The following is a 20,848-nucleotide window of genomic DNA, read 5'->3' on the forward strand; positions in this document are numbered from 1 at the left end:
AGGTTACGCTGGGAATCCTCCCCTAGGGTGGACAAAGCTCTCACACGCTTATCCAAGAGGGTAGACCTGCCGTCACAGGATACGGCCACCCTAAAAGATGCTGCGGATAGAAACCAAGAGGGTACCCTGAAGTCCATTTATATACATTCAGGTACCTTACTAAGGCCGGCAATTGCGTCTGCCTGGGTGTGTAGTGCTGTAGCAGCATGGACGGATACCATATCTGAGGAACTTGATACCTTGGACCAAGGATACTATATTAATGACCCTGGGGCATATAAAAGACGCTGTCCTATATATGAGAGATGCTCAAAGAGACATTAGCCTACTGGGCTCTAGAATAAATGCAATGTCGATTTCTGCCAGAAGGGTCCTGTGGACTCGGCAATGGACAGGCGATGCCGACTCAAAAAGGCACATGGAGGTTTTACCTTACAAGGGTGAGGAGTTGTTTGGGGAGGGTCTTTCGGACCTGGTCTCCACAGCTACTGCTGGAAAGTCAAATTTTTTGCCATATGTTCCCTCACAACCTAAGAAAGCACCGTATTACCAAATGCAGTCCTTTCGATCACAAAAAGGCAAGAAAGTCCGAGGTGCGTCCTTTCTTGCCAGAGGCAGGGGCAAAGGAAAGAAGCTGCACAACACAGCTAGTTCCCAGGAACAGAAGTCCTCCCCGGCTTCCACTAAATCCACCGCATGACGCTGGGGCTCCACAGGCAGAGCTAGGCCCGGTGGGAGCGCGTCTCCGAAATTTCAGCCACAAGTGGGTTCACTCCCAGGTGGATCCCTGGGCACTAGAGATTGTGTCTCAGGGATACAAGCTGGAATTCGAAGAGATGCCCTCTCACCGATACCTCAAATCGGCCCTGCCAGCTTCCCCCTTAGAGAGGGAAATAGTGTTAGCTGCAATTCACAAATTGTATCTTCAGCAAGTGGTGGTCAAGGTTCCCCTCCTTCAACAGGGAAAGGGTTATTATTCGACCATGTTTGTGGTACCGAAACCGGACGGTTCGGTCAGACCCATATTGAATTTAAAATCCCTGAACATATACCTGAAGAGGTTCAAGTTCAAGATGGAATCGCTCAGAGCGGTCATCGCAAGCCTGGAAGGGGGATTTTATGGTGTCTCTGGACATAAAGGATGCATACCTTCATGTCCCCATTTATCCACCTCTTCAGGCGTACCTCAGATTTGTGGTACAGGATTGTCATTACCAATTCCAGAAGTTGTCGTTTGGTCTCTCCACGGCACCGAGAATATTTACCAAGGTAATGGCGGAAATGATGGTGCTCCTGCGAAAACAAGGGGTCACAATTATCCCATACTTGGACGATCTCCTCATAAAGGTGAGGTCCAGAGACCAGTTGCTGGTCAGCGTAGCACACTCTCGGGAAGTGTTACAACCGCACGGCTGGATTCTAAATATTCCAAAGTCGCAGTTGATTCCTACGACTCGTCTGCCCTTCCTGGGCATGATTCTGGACACAGACCAGAAAAGGGTTTATCTCCCGATGGAGAAGGCTCAGGAGCTCATGACACTGGTCAGAGATCTATTAAAACCAAAACAGGTGTCTGTGCATCACTGCACGCGAGTCCTGGGAAAGATGGTGGCATCATACGAGGCCATTCCCTTCGGCAGGTTCCATGCGAGGACCTTTCAATGGGATCTGTTGGACAAGTGGTCCGGATCACATCTACAGATGCATCGGCTGATCACCCTATCCCCCAGGGCCAGGGTGTCTCTCCTGTGGTGGCTGCAGAGTGCTCACCTTCTCGAGGGCCGCAGATTCGGCATTCAGGACTGGGTCCTGGTGACCATGGATGCAAGCCTCCGAGGGTGGGGGGCAGTCACACAGGGAAGAAATTTCCAAGGGCTGTGGTCAAGTCAGGAGACTTGCCTTCACATCAATATCCTGGAATTAAGGGCCATATACAACGCCCTAAGTCAAGCGGAGACCCTGCTTCGCGACCAATCGGTGCTGATTCAGTCAGACAACATCACCGCAGTGGCTCATGTAAACCGCCAAGGCGGCACAAGGAGCAGGGTGGCGATGGCAGAAGCCACCAGAATTCTTCGCTGGGCGGAGAATCACGTAAGAGCACTGTCAGCAGTGTTCATTCCGGGAGTGGACGACTGGGAAGCAGACTTCCTCAGCGGGCACGACCTCCACCCGGGAGAGTGGGGACTTCATCAAGAAGTCTTCACGCAGATTGCAAGTCGGTGGGAACTGCCACAGGTGGACATGATGGTATCCCGCCTCAACAAAAAGCTACAGAGGTATTGCGCCAGGTCAAGAGACCCTCAGGCGATAGCTGTAGACGCACTAGTGACACCGTGGGTGTTCCAGTCGGTTTATGTATTTCCTCCTCTTCCTCTCATACCTAAGGTGCTGAGAATCATAAGAAAAAGAGGAGTGAGAACAATACTCATTGTTCCGGATTGGCCAAGAAGGACTTGGTATCCAGATCTGCAAGAAATGCTCACAGAGGACCTGTGGCCTCTGCCTCTAAGACAGGACTTGTTGCAACAGGGGCCCTGTCTGTTCCAAGACTTACCGCGGCTGCGTTTGACGGCATGGCGGTTGAACGCCTGATCCTAGCAGAAAAAGGCATTCCGGATGAAGTTATTCCTACCCTGATAAAGGCTAGGAAGGACGTGACGGCTAAACATTATCACCGTATATGGCGAAAATATGTTGCTTGGTGTGAGGCCAGGTATGCCCCTACGGAGGAATTCCAGCTGGGCCGTTTCCTTCACTTCCTACAGTCGGGAGGGACTTTGGGCCTGAAATTGGGTTCCATTAAGGTCCAGATTTCGGCCCTATCCATTTTCTTTCAAAAAGTACTGGCTTCTCTACCTGAAGTTCAAGTTTGTTAAGGGAGTGCTGCATATTCAGCCCCCTTTTGTGCCTCCAGTGGCACCTTGGGATCTTAACGTGGTGTTGAGTTTCCTGAAGTCACACTGGTTTGAGCCACTCAAGACCGTGGAGTTAAAATTTCTCACGTGGAAGGTGGTCATGCTATTAGCCTTGGCTTCAGCTAGGCGTGTGTCAGAATTAGCGGCTTTGTCACATAAAAGCCCCTATCTGGTTTTCCATATGGACAGGGCAGAATTGCGGACCCGTCCACAATTTCTGCCAAAAGTGGTGTCATCTTTTCATATGAACCAACCTATTGTGGTGCCTGTGGCTACTCGTGACTTGGAGGATTCCGAGTTACTAGATGTGGTCAGGGCTTTGAAGGTTTATGTAGCCAGAACGGCTAGAGTCAGGAAAACTGAGTCGCTGTTTATCCTGTATGCATCCAACAAGCTGGGTGCACCTGCTTCAAAGCAAACTATTGCTCGCTGGATCTGTAACACGATTCAGCAGGCTCATTCTGCGGCTGGATTGCCGCTTCCAAAATCAGTAAAAGCCCACTCCACAAGGAAGGTGGGCTCTTCTTGGGCGGCTGCCCGAGGGGTCTCGGCATTACAGCTTTGCCGAGCAGCTACTTGGTCAGGTTCGAACACTTTTGCAAAGTTTTACAAGTTTACCCTGGCTGAGGAGGACCTTGTGTTTGCTCATTCGGTGCTGCAGAGTCATCCGCACTCTCCCGCCCGTTTGGGAGCTTTGGTATAATCCCCATGGTCCTTACGGAGTCCCCAGCATCCACTAGGACGTTAGAGAAAATAAGATTTTACTTACCGGTAAATCTATTTCTCGTAGTCCGTAGTGGATGCTGGGTGCCCGTCCCAAGTGCGGACTTCTTCTGCAATACTTGTATATAGTTATTGCTTAAATAAGGGTTCTGTTGTGGTTGCATCAGGGTTGTTCTGATGCTCCGTTGTTGTTCATACTGTTAACTGGGTAAGTTTATCACAAGTTATACGGTGTGGCTGGTAAGAGTCTTGCCCTGGATTCCAAAATCCTTTTCTTGTACTGTCAGCTTTTCCGGGCACAGTTTCTCTAACTGAGGTCTGGAGGAGGGACATAGAGGGAGGAGCCAGAGCACAGCAGTATCCAAATTCTTTCTTAAAGTGCCCTGTCTCCTGCGGAGCCCGTCTATTCCCCATGGTCCTTACGGAGTCCCCAGCATCCACTACGGACTACGAGAAATAGATTTACCGGTAAGTAAAATCTTATTTTGTGCCTCCTACCGCACAATGGGATCTGTTGCAGTTCCTTAAATCAGATTGGTTTGAACCTCTCCAAGAGGTTGAGTTAAAGTTTCTCACTTGGAAAGTGGTCATGCTGTTGGCCTTGTCATCCGCAAGGCGGGTGTCTAAGTTAGGGGCCTTGTCTCACAAGAGCCCTTATCTGATCTTCCATGAAGATAGGGCTGAGCTAAGAACTCGTCAGCAATTTCTTCCAAAGGTGGTTTCTTCTTTCCATGTGAACCAACCTATTGTAGTGCCAGTGGCTACTGACACTTCAGCTGTTTCGAAGTCTCTGGATGTGGTCAGAGCTTTGAGAATTTGTCACGAGAACAGCTCAGATAAGGAAAACAGAGGCACTGTTTGTCCTGTATGTTCCCAACAAGATTGGGGGCCCTGCTTCTAAGCAGACGATTGCGCGCTGGATTAGATGCACGATTCAGCACGCTCATTCCACGGCAGGATTGCCGCTACCGAATTCAGTGAATGCCCATTCTACAAGAAGTGTGGGCGCCTCTTGGGCGGCTGCCCGGGGGGGTCTCGGCATTGCAGCTTTGCCGAGCTGCTACTTGGTCAGGGGCAAACACATTTGCAAAGTTTTACAAGTTTGACACCTTGGCCGCTGATGACCTAAAGTTTGGTCAGTCGGTTCTGCAGGAACATCCGCACTCTCCCGCCCGTACTGGAGCTTTGGTATAACCCCATGGTACTGAAATGGACCCCAGCATCCTCTAGGACGTATGAGAAAACAGGATTTTAATACCTACCGGTAAATCCTTTTCTCCTAGTCTGTAGAGGATGCTGGGCACCCAGCCCAGTGCGAACTTTACCTGCAGTAGTTATTGTTATAAGTGTTCACAAGTGTTGTGTTAAATTTGGTTTCAGCACGTTGCTGAAATGGTCATGCTCGTTGGCATGTGTTATGTTGAAGGCCATGTTGTGCGACATGGTTGAAGTGTGAGCTGGTATGACTCTCACCATTAGCTTTAAAGTAAATCCTTTCTCGAATTGCGGAACCGTCTATACCCCATGGTACTGAAATGGACCCCAGCTTCCTCTACGGACTAGGAGAAAAGGATTTACTGGTAGGTATTAAAATCCTGGTTTTTTTTTAAAGTCGGGTTGAGATGATCAGGAACGGCAAAATCATGTTGGATTTGGCCGTTCATTGAATAGCCCTTGTCTGATCCATTCCGACAAATGCATGTCAGAATGGATCCGAATTTAATTGAATATACCCCATAGACACAGGCTTACACAGCCTTCAACATGTCATGTAATTGCATAGGTGGTGTGAGGTGATGTCACAGAGCAGACAGCTCAGTGGGGGACCAAGACCTCTCATATGTTATGTGACTGCAGCTTCTTCAGAGCCGTAGTGTTCTTGTGTGGTTGTGAAAAAGCATTTTCCCTTGACTCTAATGTGTTACCACAGGCACTATTTAATGTTTGAGTGCTGCATTTTATAGCTGAAAAAAATGTTTTATTCATTTGATGCCAGGAAAAAGTGACCTTTTAAGCAAGTTAGCTGAGCATTCCCCCTCCCCCTTTTAACCAATTAGAATTGATAAATGATTGATAGTAACATACAGATGGGTCCACGGTTATCTTGACTAGTTTTCTGCGCCTAGGCACAACATGATTTATTAGCATAAACCCTTCATCTATTGTTCTCAGCTGCAATACAATCAGAGAACAATACAGCAGGGGATTAAGTCCGACTGGACAGTCTCGGTTAATCCTATTAAAGGTCAAGATAAATGTGGACCCATCTGTATGTCTTAATTTAATTAGAGCGTTATCCAGCCCCAAAATTTGGGACTGTCACAGTGCACCAGATCTCTGCGGCTGCTTAACGGATCCAACAGTTTTGGTCTCTTTCACAGGCAGGTGCTGGTCTTCTACTGTCCGGCACCTGTCTCAGTAGTCTGATTCCCCTCTGCTCCCGCCATATGGAGCACTATCCGCTAATTAGTCATGAAAATACGGACACCCAATGTGTAACCATTTCATACCACTGAGACTGACTGTGTACATGCAATTGAGACTCAAATATAAAAGCTACAGTAATAACCACTCCAGCTCCATATATGTGGTGGCCTTTATTCTACCTACAGATTAGACTGTGAAAGAAGCGACATGTGCAGTTGACTTCCATATATTTAATACTAGCTGCTTCTCATGGCTTCACCCTTGTTGAAGTCTCTTCTGATGACTTTTTTTTTTTTTTTAATTGAACAGCAGCATTACACAGATTAGTAGCAGCTGGCTATGAGGTCACGTGGCCCTACGCACATAGATTTCTACCAGCTGCAGCTTCCCCCACCACTCTCCCAAGGGCCATGCAGCCTTGCACAAAATTGGGTATTTTGTTTACTAATTGCCTCCCCTGCGAGGATATATAGCCTGTACTAATTCCTGATCTATACCAAATGAAATAGTGACTGTTTTATCAAATTGGCTTCAGTAGTTTTAGCGTTAACCCTGAACAGACAGACAAAAATTCTAAAAATGACTAATTTAGTTCTAGGTACAGCCGTTCAAATTGACGGAACAACATAACAGAAACATCAGCGCCAGTGGCTTTTCGCGCCTGGACTGAGCAACACCTCAATTGCACTGGACACTATCTAGTGGCTGCCAGCGCACACAACACTTAAATTCCCCCCATAGAAGTGAGGAGCTGCATTAGTCTTTTATTATATAGGATATATCTACGTATGTTGAAATCAACTAAAAAGTACAGTTGCAATTTTATTTACATGTATTAATAGTGTTGTTAATACATTGTAGGATTTTTAAGGAGCAGTTAGCATTATACAGAATGGCTCGAGAGATGAAAGAATGCAGCATTCCTGTTTTGTGTGACATAGAGGTCAATTTATGAAGCCGAGAAAAGCAGGTATGGGTCGTTGGGTCGACCATAGAAGGTCGACATGGGCAATAGGTCGACATGTACTAGATCGACAGGTCTAAAGGTCGACATGGGTTTTTGGACCTTTTTTGGTGTTTTCTCCGTAAAGTGACTGGAACCCCAATTAGTGCACCGTGTCCCCTCGCATGGCTCTCTTCACTCGCAATGCTTCGGGCAAGGTGCCTCGCTCCTCTACCGCTGCGCTCGGCACAGGTTACCGTTCCCAATTGTAGTCCACGTGGATTGTCAAGTCTGAAAAAGTCCCAAAAATGTGAAAAACCCATGTCGACCCTTTGGCCTGTCGACCTAATACATGTCGACCTAACGACCGTATCCCGTGAAAATCTGTGCTTAAAGTTGTCCAAGAGAGGTGGTGGAACTCACCCCCCCCTAGGGAGGCCAATCCCGGGCCGTTTTTCCAATCCCGGGGATCGGGATTGAAAAATGCTCAATCCCGGGATTCCCGGGATCCCGGGATTGTACTGTGTATGTATAATAAATATATATATATATATATATATATATATATATTATGGTACATGCAGCCTGGCACTCTGCTTCAGGGAATAAAGTGATGGAAGCAATGGGATAAATTAATGCTGCAGCACTCTGAGTCGTTTAAACATCACAGGTGTACTGAAAAAATCATGATGTAATTTTTCCAATACACCTTTGATGTTTAAAAGACTCAGAGTGCTGCAGCATTAATTAATTCTATATATTATAATATATATATATAAGATATATATAATACTCACTATTATAGGGGGTCACTGAGGTCCAGACTCGAGAGGCAGGCAGCAGGGCAGCGCAGCGTGAGTATCACTCACAGACACACAGTGCACCTGCTTTAGAGTCCTCCTCTTTACTTTAAAAATTGTGGCGGGCAGGAGGGCTGGCTGGCTGGCAGGCACGCGCATTGGAGGGCGGAAGGAGCGGCCATGGCTGAAGGGGCTGTGCAGCGTGACCTCGCTGACGTCACGCCGCACACAGCAGGGCAGCCGGGGCCGGGCAGCGTTTGAGGCTGAGCCGAGCGCTAGTGCTCAGCGGCGCTGCCCGGTCAAGAATTAGTAGTGCGCATGCGCACATGAATCCCGGGATTGAAGGCTCCAATCCCGGGATTCAAATCCCGGCATTTTTGGCCTCAAATCCCGGGATCCCGCCGATCCCGATCCCGGGATCTCTACTGGCTCTCTTCTCCACATTTATCACTACTTAGTACATGCCCCCCTTTAACCTCTGGTGAAAAGTGAGGAGAAGTGAGCCAGTGGAGAAGTTGCCCATGGCAACCAATCAGCATTCATGATACATTTATTATTTGCATACTATACAATTGTACGGAGCAGCTAATTGGTTGCCATGGGCAACTTCTCCACATGCTCACTTCTCCACTCTTTTCACTGCTTCATGAATAGACCCCTAAATAAAATAAAACAGAGCTAAAATATTTATAATTCATAATTCACACTCCAGATATAAAATCATTAAACGGTGACAATAAACGTTTATGAGGCCAAGGACCGTCTATACAAATATGATTCACTAGAGTTTGTCATTCATTTTTAATATCAGTGATTTATTATCCTTTGAATTGTAGGTCATACTTTATTTTAAGCTTCTGCATTTACAGAGACATACTTTTTCTTTAAATATTTGCTGTAAAACAGGTTGCTTTGGATGGTTGTGAAGTGGGAAGTGATTTATAGCCGAATGTGAGTGAAGAGATGTACCATACATCAAACCTGTCTCTGTAACCGTTCTGTTACATGCACATTTTGGGATCTGCACATGCTGATAGCTAATTTCGCATTGTTTTTTTGGACCTTTCATTTAAAAGCACTTAACATAGCCTTCTACCATTGTCTGTGAATATTTTTTTCTCTTGGGCTCTGTTTTCAGTTTTTCTTTTATAAACAGGTACTTACGCACAATTCTATGAATTTTAATGAAACAATCGTATTCATTTTATTACTCACTTCTTGCTTAATGATTTGTATAGACAAAGGACAATGCACTTTTATGAATTGAGGTTTTTAAAAACACACACACACACACACACACATACACACACGCTCATTATGCACGTTGCTAAAATAATTTCAAGTACTGGGTACAATATTCAAATTTGAAAATTTCTAATTTTTAAACCATTTCCTAGATCACACCATTTTAGATTTGTCTTGTACCGCGGTGTAGCAATTATTGTATAGTCTCATTAAATATGATCACATTTCAAGTATGAGCGGCATAGGATATCTTTAGACAAACGTGAAAATGTAATAATCTTATTGTAAGCTCAGTATATTAATGGTTTCCTTAAGGGAGGCTTCAAAGAACTAGTTAAACATTAGTTTGTAAATTCTGTTTACACCTTTGAGCTTAAAGTTAAGCATATGATCTTTTTGTGACAATTCCCTTTTCTCTAACGTCCTTGAGGATGCTGGGACTCCGTAAGGACCATGGGGGAATAGACGGGCTCCGCAGGAGATAGGGCACTTTAAGAAAGCTTAGGGGGGGGGGGGGCGGGCGGGCGCCCTGGGCAGCAATATAACACCTCTCTTATGGCAAAAGACAATATACATGTACAGGTGGGCACTGTACATGTATATAAAAGAGCCCCCGCCATATTTTAGTAAGTTTGAGCGGGACAGAAGCCTGCCGCCGAGGGGGCGGGGCTTCTCCCTCAGCACTCACCAGCGCCATTTTCTCTCCACAGCACCGCTGAGAGGAAGCTCCCCGGACTCTCCCCTGCTTGACACACGGTGAAGAGGGTTTTAAAGTAGAGGGGGGGGGGGGGGGGGGGGGCGGCACATATTTGGCGATTGTACATTACAGCAGAGCTACTGGGTAAACATTCTGTGTTTTTTCCTGGGTCATATAGCGCTGGGGTGTGTGCTGGCATACTCTCTCTCTGTCTCTCCAAAGGGCCTAGGGGGGAACCTGTCTTCAGATAAGAAATTCCCTGTGTGTGTGGAGTGTGTCGGTACGTGTGTGTCGACATGTCTGCTGTAAAAGGCTCCCCTAAGGAAGAGATGGAGCAAATCTGTGTGTGTGGTGTCTCCGTCGACAACGCCGACACCTGATTGGATATGTGAAATTAAGTGCTAAGATGAACTTATTACAAAAGATTAGAGAACAGACAGGGAATCTACCCATGTCTGCCCCTATGTCACAGAGACCTTCAGAGTCTCACAATGCTCACTATCCAAAATAATAGACACTGATATCGACACGGAGTCTGACTCCAGTGTCGACTACGATAATGCAAAGTACAGCCAAGACTGGCAGAAAAGTATTCAATATATGATTATTGTAATAAAAGATGTTTTGCATATCACTGATGACTCATCTGTCCCTGACTCGAGGGTACACATGTTTAAGGGGAAGAAAGCTGAGGTAAATTTCCCTCCTCTCATGAAGAAAAAGAGCGGGAATCTCCAGACAAGAAGCTGCAGCTTCCCAAAAAGAATTCTCAGGGAATATCCTGTCCCTAATGGGGCCAGGATAAGATGTGAATCTTCCCCTAGGGTGTACAAGGCATTGACACGTTTACCCAAAAAGGTAGCGCTGACTTAACAGCTATCCTCAGGGATCCTGCAGATAGCATGCAGTAAAAGTACTTTGAAGTCCATTTACACACATTCTGGTACACTACTCAGACCGGCGATTGTGTCGGCATGGGTTTATAGCGCTGTAGCAGCGTAGACAGATACCTTATCAGCGGAGATTGAAACCCTAGATAAGGATGCCATGTTATTGTCCCTAGTATATAGATATATATATAGATATAGATATATATATTTATATGTAAAAGATGTTGTCTTTTATATATTTCTCTGACGTCCTAGTGGATGCTGGGAACTCCGTAAGGACCATGGGGAATAGCGGGCTCCGAAGGAGACTGGGCACATCTAAGAAAGAATTAGGACTACCTGGTGTGCACTGGCTCCTCCCTCTATGCCCCTCCTCCAGACCTCAGTTAGAATTCTGTGCCCGGCCGAGCTGGTTGCACACTAGGGGCTCTCCTGAGCTCCTAGAAAAGAAAGTATATTTTTTAGGTTTTTTATTTTCAGTGAGATCTGCTGGCAACAGACTCACTGCTACGAGGGACTTAGGGGAGAGAAGCGAACCTACCTGCTTGCAGCTAGCTTGGGCTTCTAGGCTACTGGACACCATTAGCTCCAGAGGGATCGAACACAGGCCCAGCCTCGGTCGTCCGGTCCCGGAGCCGCGCCGCCGTCCCCCTTGCAGAGCCAGAAGCAAGAAGAACGTCCAGGAAATCGGCGGCTGAAGACTCCGGTCTTCATTAAGGTAGCGCACAGCACTGCAGCTGTGCGCCATTGCTCCCCATGCACACCACACACTCTGGTCACTGATGGGTGCGGGCGTTGGGGGGGGGGGGGGGGGCGCCCTAGGCTGCAATAAGAGTACCTTATATTGGCATAAAACACATAATATAGTCAGTAAGACTATATATGTGTAAAATCCCCTGCCAAAAATATCCTTAAAAAAGCGGGAGAAGTCCGCCGAGAAGGGGGCGGGGCTATCTCCCTCCGCACACTGGCGCCATTTCCTCTCACAGCTCCGCTGGAGGGACGCTCCCCAAGCTCTCCCCTGCAGTTTCCAGGCTCAATAGGGTGAAAAAGAGAGGGGGGGCACAAAATATAGGCGCAAACTGTATATTTATAGCAGCTATAGGGGAAAAACCACTGTGTGTAGTGTGAATCCCTGCATTATATAGCGCTCTGGTGTGTGCTGGCATACTCTCTCTCTGTCTCCCCAAAGGACTTTGTGGGGTCCTGTCCTCAGTCAGAGCATTCCCTGTGTGTGTGCGTGTGTCGGTACGGCTGTGTCGACATGATTGATGAGGAAGATTATATGGAGGCGGAGCAGGTGCCGATAAGTGGGATGTCACCCCCTGCGGGGTCGACACCAGAGTGGGTGGATATGTGGAAGGTATAACCGACAGTGTCAACTCCTTTACATAAAAGGCTAGATGACGTAGAGCAGTGGGACAGCCGGCTTCTCAGCTCGTGCCTGCCCAGGCGTCTCAAAAGCCATCGGGCTCAAAAAACGCCCGCTACCTCAGATGGCAGACACAGATGTCGACACGGAGTCTGACTCCAGTGTAGACGACGATGAGACAAATGTAAAATCCACAAGGGCCATCCGTTGTATGATTACGGCAATGAAAAATGTGTTGCACATTTCTGACATTAACCCAGTTACCACAAAAAAGGGTATTCTAGTTGGGAAGAAAAAGCATCTAGTGGTTCTTCCCCCATCAGATGAATTGAATAAAGTGTATGAAGTGGGGTTCCCCCGATAAGAAAATAGTAATTTCTAAAACGTTACTGATGGCGTACCCTGTCCCGCCAAAGGACAGGTTACGTTGGGAGACGTCCCCTAGGGTGGAGAAGGCGCTCACACGCTTGGCAAAAAAGGTGGCACTGCCGTCTCAGGATACGGCCGCCTTAAAGGAGCCTGCTGATAAAAAGCAGGAAGCTATCCTGAAGTCTGTATATACACACTCAGGTATTATACTGAGACCTGCAATTGCTTCAGTGTGTAGTGCTGCAGCAGCTTGGTCCGATACCCTGTCAGATAATATGGATACTAGACAGGGATACTATTTTGCTAACCATAGAGCATTTTAAAGACGTTGTCTTATATATGAGAGATGCACAGAGGGATATTTGCCGGCTGGCATCTAAAATTAATGCAATGTCCCTTTCTGCCAGAAGAGTATTATGGACTCGGCAGTGGACAGGTGATGCTGATTCTAAAAGGCACATGGAGGTTTTGCCTTATAAGAGTGAGGAATTGTTTGGGGAGGGTCTCTCGGACCTAGTATCCACAGCAACAGCTGGGAAGTCGACATTTTTACCTCAGGTTTCCTCACAGCCGAAGAAAGCACCGTATTATCAGGTACAGTCCTTTCGGCCACGAAAAGGCAAGCGGGTCAGAGGCGCTTCCTTTCTGCCCAGAGGCAGGGGAAGAGGGAAAAAGCTGCACCAGACAGCCAGTTCCCTGGAACCAAAATCCTACCCCGCTTCCTCTAAAGTCCACCGCATGACGCTGGGGCTCCACAGGCGGAGCCAGGTGCGGTGGGGGCGCGTCTCCGGAACTTCAGCGACCAGTGGGTTTGCTCACAGGTAGATCCGGTAGATCCCTGGGTTCTACAAGTGGTATCTCAGGGATACAAGCTGGAGTTAGAGGCCACTCCCCCTCGCCGTTACCTCAAATCTGCCTTGCCGGCTGCTCCCAAAGAAAGGGAGGTAGTACTGGATGCTATTCACAAGCTGTACTTCCAGCAGGTGATAATCAAGGTACCCCCCCCCCCCTTCAACAGGGGCGGGGTTACTATTCCACAATGTTGTGGTACCGAAACCAGATGGTTCGGTGAGACCCATCCTAAATTTAATATTCTTAAACACTTATATAAGGAAGTTCAAGTTCAAGATGGAATCGCCCAGGGCGGTTATACAAGCCTGGAAGAGGGTGTCCCTATGTACCCACCTCACCAGGAGTACCTCAGGTTTGTGGTACAGGACTGTCATTACCAATGCCAGACGTTGCCGTTTGGTCTGTCCACGGCACCGAGGGTATTTACCAAGGTAATGGCCAAAATGATGATACTCAGAAAGAAGGGAGTTATAATTATCCCGTACTTGGACGATCTCCTGAAAAGGCGAGGTCCAAGGAGCAGTTGCTAGTTAGCGTAGCACTATCTCAGGAAGTGCTGCATCAGCACGGCTGGATCCTGAATATCCCAAAGTCGCAGCTGATTCCCGCGACGCGTCTGCTGTTCCTGGGTATGATTCTGGACACAGAACAGACGAAGGTTTTTCTCCCGGAGGAGAAGGCCCAGGAATTATCATCTCTGGTCAGGGACCTCCTGCAACCAAAACAGGTGTCGGTGCATCACTGCACGCGAATCCTGGGAAAGATGGTAGCTCTTACGAAGCGTTTCCTGTTGGCAGGTTCCATGCAAGGATCTTCCAGTGGGATCTCTTGGACAAGTGGTCCGAATCGCATCTTCAGATGCATCGGTGGATCACCCTGTCACCAAGGGCCAGGGTGTCTCTGCTGTGGTGGCTGCAGAGTTCTCATCTTCGTGAAGGCCGCAGATTCGGCATACAGGACTGGGTCCTGGTGACCACGAATGCAAGCCTCCGAGGGTGGGGGGCAGTCACTCAGGGAAGAAAACGTCCAAGGACAAAAACTTCCTTGCATATAACTATTCTGGAACTAGGGGTCATTTACAATGCCCTGAGTAAAACAGAATCCCTGCTTCAAAAACAACCGGTGCTGATTCAGTCCGACAACATCACGGCTGTCGCCCATGTAAATCGACAAGGCGGCACAAGAAGCAGGATAGCAATGGCAGAAGCCACAAGGATTCTTCGATGGGCGGAGAATCACGTGATAGCACTGTCAGCAGTGTTCATTCCGGGAGTGGAAAACTGGGAAGCAGACTTCCTCAGCAGACACAACCTCCACCCGGGAGAGTGGGGACTTCATCCAGAAGTCTTCAAGCTGATTGTACATCGGTGGGAACGACCACAGGCGGACATGATGGCGTCCCACCTCAATAAAAAGCTAAAAAGATATTGCGCCAGGTCAAGGGACCCTCAGGCGATAGCTGTGTACGCTCTAGTGACACCGTGGGTGTACCAGTCGGTTTATGTGTTCTCTCCTCTTCCTCTCATACCCAAGGTACTGAGGAGAATAAGAAGAAGAGTAATAACTATAAGCGTTGTTCCGGATTGGCCAAGAAGAGCTTGGTACCCAGAACTTCAAGAAATGATCTCAGAGGACCCATGGCCTCTGCCGCTCAGACAGGACCTGCTGCAGCAGGGGCCCTGTCTGTTCCAAGACTTACCGCGACTACGTTTGACGGCATAGCTGTTGAACACCGGATCCTGAAGGAAAAGGGCATTCCGGAGGAAGTTATCCCTACGCTAATTAAAGCTAGGAAGGATGTGACCGCAATACATTATCACCGCATATGGCGAAAATATGTTGCGTGGTGTGAGGCCAGGAAGGCCCCAACGGAGGAATTTCAGCTGGGTCGTTTTCTGCACTTCCTACAGTCAGGGGTGACTATGGGCCTCAAATTGGGTTCCATTAAGGTCCAGATTTCGTCTGTCGATTTTCTTCCAAAAAGAACTGGCTTCACGGCCTGAAGTTCAGATTTTTGTTAAGGGAGTGCTGCATATTCAGCCCCCTTTTGTGCCTCCAGTGGCACCTTGGGATCTCAACGTGGTGTTGGATTTCCTAAAGTCGCATTGGTTTGAGCCACTTAAAACCGTGGAGCTAAAATATCTCACGTGGAAAGTGGTCATGCTGTTGGCCTTGGCTTCGGCCAGGCGTGTGTCAGAAATGGCGGCTTTGTCTTGTAAAAGCCCTTATCTGATTTTCCATATGGATAGGGCGGAATTGAGGACTCGTCCCCAATTTCTTCCTAAGGTGGTATCAGCGTTTCATTTGAACCACTCTATTGTGGTGCCTGCGGCTACTCGGGACATGGAGGATTCAAGTTGCTAGATGTAGTCAGGGCCCTGAAAAGCTATGTTTCCAGGACGGCTAGAGTCAGGAAGACTGACTCGCTATTTATCCTGTTTGCACCCAACAAGCTGGGTGCTCCTGCTTCCCAGCAGACTATTGCTCGCTGGATCTGTAGCACGATTCAACTTGCACATTCTGCGGCTGGACTGCCGCATCCTAAATCTGTAAAAGCCCGTTCCACGAGGAAAGTGGGCTCTTCTTGGGCGGCTGCCCGAGGGGTCTCGGCTTTACAACTTTGCCGAGCTGCTACTTGGTCGGGTTCAAACACATTTGCAAAATTCTACAAGTTTGATACCCTGGCTGAGGAGGACCTTGAGTTTGCTCATTCGGTGCTGCAGAGTCATCCGCACTCTCCCGCCCGTTTGGGAGCTTTGGTATAATCCCCATGGTCCTTACGGAGTTCCCAGCATCCACTAGGACGTCAGAGAATATAAGAATTTACTCACCGGTAATTCTATTTCTCGTAGTCCGTAGTGGATGCTGGGCGCCCATCCCAAGTGCGGATTGTCTGCAATACCTGTATATAGTTATTGCTTAACTAAAGGGTTATTGTTTGGAGCCATCTGTTGAGAGGCTCAGTTGTTATTCATACTGTTAACTGGGTATAGTATCACGAGTTGTACGGTGTGATTGGTGTGGCTGGTATGAGTCTTACCCGGGATTCCAAATCCTTTCCTTATTGTGTCAGCTCTTCCGGGCACAGTTTCCTAACTGAGGTCTGGAGGAGGGGCATAGAGGGAGGAGCCAGTGCACACCAGGTAGTCCTAATTCTTTCTTAGATGTGCCCAGTCTCCTTCGGAGCCCGCTATTCCCCATGGTCCTTACGGAGTTCCCAGCATCCACTACGGACTACGAGAAAAAGAATTACCAGTGAGTAAATTCTTATTTTATATATATATATATATATATATATATAAAGACATGCCCACAGAGACGTTAGTCTACTGGGTTCTAGAGTCAACGCTATGTCGATTTCTGCTAGACTTGTCCTGTGGAACATGCAATGGTCAGGTGATGCCGACTAAAAGAGACATATTGAGGGTTTACCTCACAAGGCTGAGGAATTGTGTGGAGAAAGGCTCTCGGACCTGGTCTCCACAGCTATAGCTGGTAATTCTGATCTTTTGCCTTATATTCCCTCACAGACTAAGAAGGCACAACATTATCAAATGCAGTCCTTTCGGTCGCAGAATAACAAGAAAGTATGAGGAGCGTCTTTTCTTACCAGAGGTAAGGGCACAGGGCACAGCTAGTTCCCAGGAACAGAAGTCCTCCCCGGCCTCTACTACATCCACCGCAGGATGCGGGAGCTCCGCTAAGGGAGTCCGTCCCAGGGGGAGCACGTCTTTGACTCTTCAGCCACATCTGAGTTCACTCACAGGTGGATCCCAGGGCAATAAACATTTTCTCAGGGTTACAAAGGAATTCGAAAGGTGCCTCCTCGCCGGTTTTCCTTATCGGATCTACCGGCTTCTCCCCCAGCAGGGGAGTTATATTAAATACAATTCACACATTGTATCTCCAACAGGTGGTGCTCAAGGTTCTCCTCCTGCAACAAGGAAGGGGCTATTACTCAACCTTGGCTGTAGTCCCGAATACGTACGGTTCGGTCAGACCTATTTAAAATTAAAACCTCTGAACCTATACTGGAAAAGGTTCAAATTTAAGGTGGAATCGCTCAGAGCGATCATGGCCAACCTGGAAAGGGGGATTTTGATGGTGTATCTAGACATAAAGGCTGCATACCTTCATGTTCCCATTTATCCCCCCCCCTCAGGCGTACCTGAGAATTGCGGTACAGTATTGTCCTTACCAATTTCAGGCTAATGGGCGGAAATGATGGTGCTCCTACGCAAGCTAGGAGTCACAGTTATCCCATACTTGGACGATCTCCTATAAGGCGAGATCAAAAGAGCAGTTCTTGAACAGCGTGTCACTTTCGCTGAAGGTGTCACCGCAACACGGCTAGTTTCTCAATATCCCGAAGTCACAGTTGGTTCCTATGACTAGTCTGCCCTTCTTGGGTATGATTCTGGATACGGACCAGAAAGGGGTTTACTTTCAGATAGAGAAGGCCCAGGAACTCATGACTCTGGTCAGGAACTTATTGAAACCAAGACAGGTGTCTGCATCGCTGCACCCGAGTCCGGGGAAAATCATTCCCTTCGGCAGGTTCCATGCGAGGTCTTTCAAATGGGACCTACTGGACAAGTGGCCCGGGTCACATCTACAGATTCATCAGTTGATCACCCTCTCCCCCAGGGCCAGGGTATCTCTCCTGTGGTGGCTGCCGGGTGCTCACCTTCTATAGGGCCGCAGGTTCGGCATTCAGGACTGGATCCTGGTGACCACGGACGCGTGCCTCTGAGGTTGGGGAGCAGTCACACAGGGAAAAATAAAATGTCTTTGGTCAAGTCAAGAGACTTGTCTTCACTTCTTGGAACTAAGGGCCATATACAACGCCCTACGTCAGGCGGAGACCCTACTTCGCGACCAACCGGTTCTGATCCAGTCAGACAACGTCACCGCAGTAGCTCATGTAAACCGCCAAGGCGGCACAAGGAGCAGAGTGGCGATGGCGGAAGCCACCAGAATTCTTCGCTGGGCGGAGAATCATGTAAGCGCGCTGTCAGCAGTGTTAATTCCGGGAGTGGACGACTGGGAAGCAGACTTCCTCAGCGGACACGACCTACGTCCTGGAGAGTGGGGACTTCATCAGGAAGTCTTAGCACAGATTGCAATTCGGTGGAGACTGCCACTGATAGACATGATGGCGTCCCGCCTCAACACAAAGCCGCAGAGTTATTGCGCCAGGTCAGGAGACCCTCATGCAGTAAGCTGTGGACGCCCTAGTGACACCGTGGGTGTTCCGGTCGGTCTCTGTGTTTACTCCCTTTCCTCTCATACCCATGGTGTTGAGGATAATAAGAAAAAGAGGAGTGAGACCAATTCTCATTGTTCCAGATTGGACACGGAGGACCTGGTATCCAGATCTGCAGGAAATGCTCACAGAGAATCCGTGACCTCTTCCTCTAAGGCAGGACCTGCTGCAGCAGGGGCCCTGTCTGTTCCAAGACTTACCGCGGCTGCGTTTGACGGCATGGCGGTACAACGCAGTTCCTAGCGGTAATGGGTATTCCGGAGGAGGTCATTCCTACCCTAATTAAGGTAGGAAGGAAGTGACATTGAAACATTATCACTGAATATGGCGAAAATATGTTTCCTGATGTGAGGCCAGGAATGCTCCTATGGAGGAATTCCTTTTGGGCCGTCTGCTTCACTTCCTTCAAACTAGAGCAAACTTGGGCCTCAAATTAGGATCGATAAAGGTTCAAATTGCGGCCTTATCCATTTTCTTCTAAAAAGAATTGGCTTCTCTTCCTGAAGTACAAACGTTTGTGTAGGGAGTACTGCATTTTTAGCCTCCTTTTGTCCCGCCGGTGGTGCCTTGGGACCTTAACGTGGTGTTACGGTTCCTTAAGTCACATTGGTTTGAACCACTTAAGTCAGTGGTGTTGAAATATTTCACCTGGAAGGTGGTCATGTTGTTAGCCTTGGCTTCGGCTAGGCGAGTTTCGGAATTGGAGGCTTTTCTCACTAAAAGCCCTATCTGATTGTCCATATGCATAGAGCGAAATTGCGGACCCGTCCTCAATTCCTGCCAAAGGTGGTCTCATCCTTTCATATGAACCAACCTATTGTCGTGCCTGTGGCTACGCGTGACTTGGAGGATTCCGAGTCCCTTGATGTGGTCAGGGCTTTGAAAATTTACGTGGCCAGAACGGCTAGGATCTGCAAAATAGAAGCGCTGTTTGTCCTGTATACAGCCAACAAGGTTGGCGGCCCTGCTTCAAAGCAGACTATTGCTCGCTGGATCTGTAACACGATTCAGCTGGCGCATTCTACGGCAGGATTGCCGTTACCCAAATCGGATTAGGCCCATTCCACTAGGAAGGTGGGCTCTTCTTGGGCGGCTGCCCGAGGGGTCTCGGCACTACAGCTGTGCCGAGCTGCTACTTGGTCGGGGTCAAATACCTTTGCAAAGTTCTGTTAGTTTGATACCCTGGCTGAGGAGGACCTCCTGTTTGCTCAATCGGTGCTGCAGAGTCATCCGCACTCTCCCGCCCGTTTGGGAGCTTTGGTATAATCCCCATGGTCCTTACGGAGTCCCAGCATCCTCAAGGACGTTAGAGAAAATAAGATTTTACTTACCGGTAAATCTATTTCTCGTAGTCCGTAGAGGATGCTGGGCGCCCGTCCTAAGTGCTGACTTCTTCTGCAAGACTTGTATATAGTTATTGCTTACATAAGGGTTATGTTATAGTTTATCGGTTGAACCGAGGCTATGTTGTTGTTCATACTGTTAACTGGGTAGTTTATCACAAGTTATACGGTGTGATTGGTGTGGCTGGTATGGATCTCGCCCTTAGATTTACAAAAATCCTTCCTCGTACTGTCCATCTTCTCTGGGCACAGTTTCCCTAACTGAGGTCTGGAGGAGGGGCATAGAGGGAGGGGCCAGTGCACACCCAGAATCCAAAGCTTTCTTAAAGTGCCCTATCTCCAGCGGAGCCCGTCTATTCCCCCATGGTCCTTACGGAGTCCCAGCATCCTCTACGGACTACGAGAAATAGATTAACCGGTAAGTAAAATCTTATTTTCTCTGACTATGCTGTTGAAATGAGAACCTAATCTCTATGCTGTTCGTGTATTGTCTATAATGTTAGTGAGTGAGCCACTGTATATTAGACACATTCATCATCCTCTGTGTAATTGTTTGCATTATTCTTATTTAGATATTGCAGTAATTTTGAAGCTGTTGTTGCTCTTGGGGTGGGGAGGGGGGTGGGTGGGGATGCATGCATGTTATGCCATGCATCAAATGTACAACTATTAACATTATATGAGATGCAAATAGTTTACAATAGACCATTTGCAAAAATACCACTCGATCAATTTGTTTTGCACTGCCATTTACATATTAGTCAGATGGCTCATAGGGCTGCCAAGTAAGTTTCATTACTCAGATAGTCAAGTCTCCTTTTGTCCCTCTGGAATTCAGCATTGAAATCTAGTACTGTTTTTCTTGGGATGCTGGGCTCCGGGATGCCGAGCGCCGGTATATCGTAGTGCACCCGTTTTTCTTGTCTCTAGCAAACATATTGGGGGAAATTCAAATGTTTGAAAAGTCGGTTGAGTGTCTGTTTTTGCCTGTCTATTAGATAGG

At 47.9% G+C, this 20,848-nt stretch overlaps 1 protein-coding gene across 1 annotated transcript in view; it reads left to right on the forward strand.

The window, feature by feature from the left end:
* Window positions 1-20,848, forward strand: part of CDC123 (cell division cycle 123) — a 263,700-nt gene that overhangs the window by 110,644 nt on the left and 132,208 nt on the right. The window lies entirely within an intron of this gene.

The sequence above is a fragment of the Pseudophryne corroboree genome, chromosome 6, assembly GCF_028390025.1.
Source record: "Pseudophryne corroboree isolate aPseCor3 chromosome 6, aPseCor3.hap2, whole genome shotgun sequence".
Classification (NCBI taxonomy): domain Eukaryota; kingdom Metazoa; phylum Chordata; class Amphibia; order Anura; family Myobatrachidae; genus Pseudophryne; species Pseudophryne corroboree.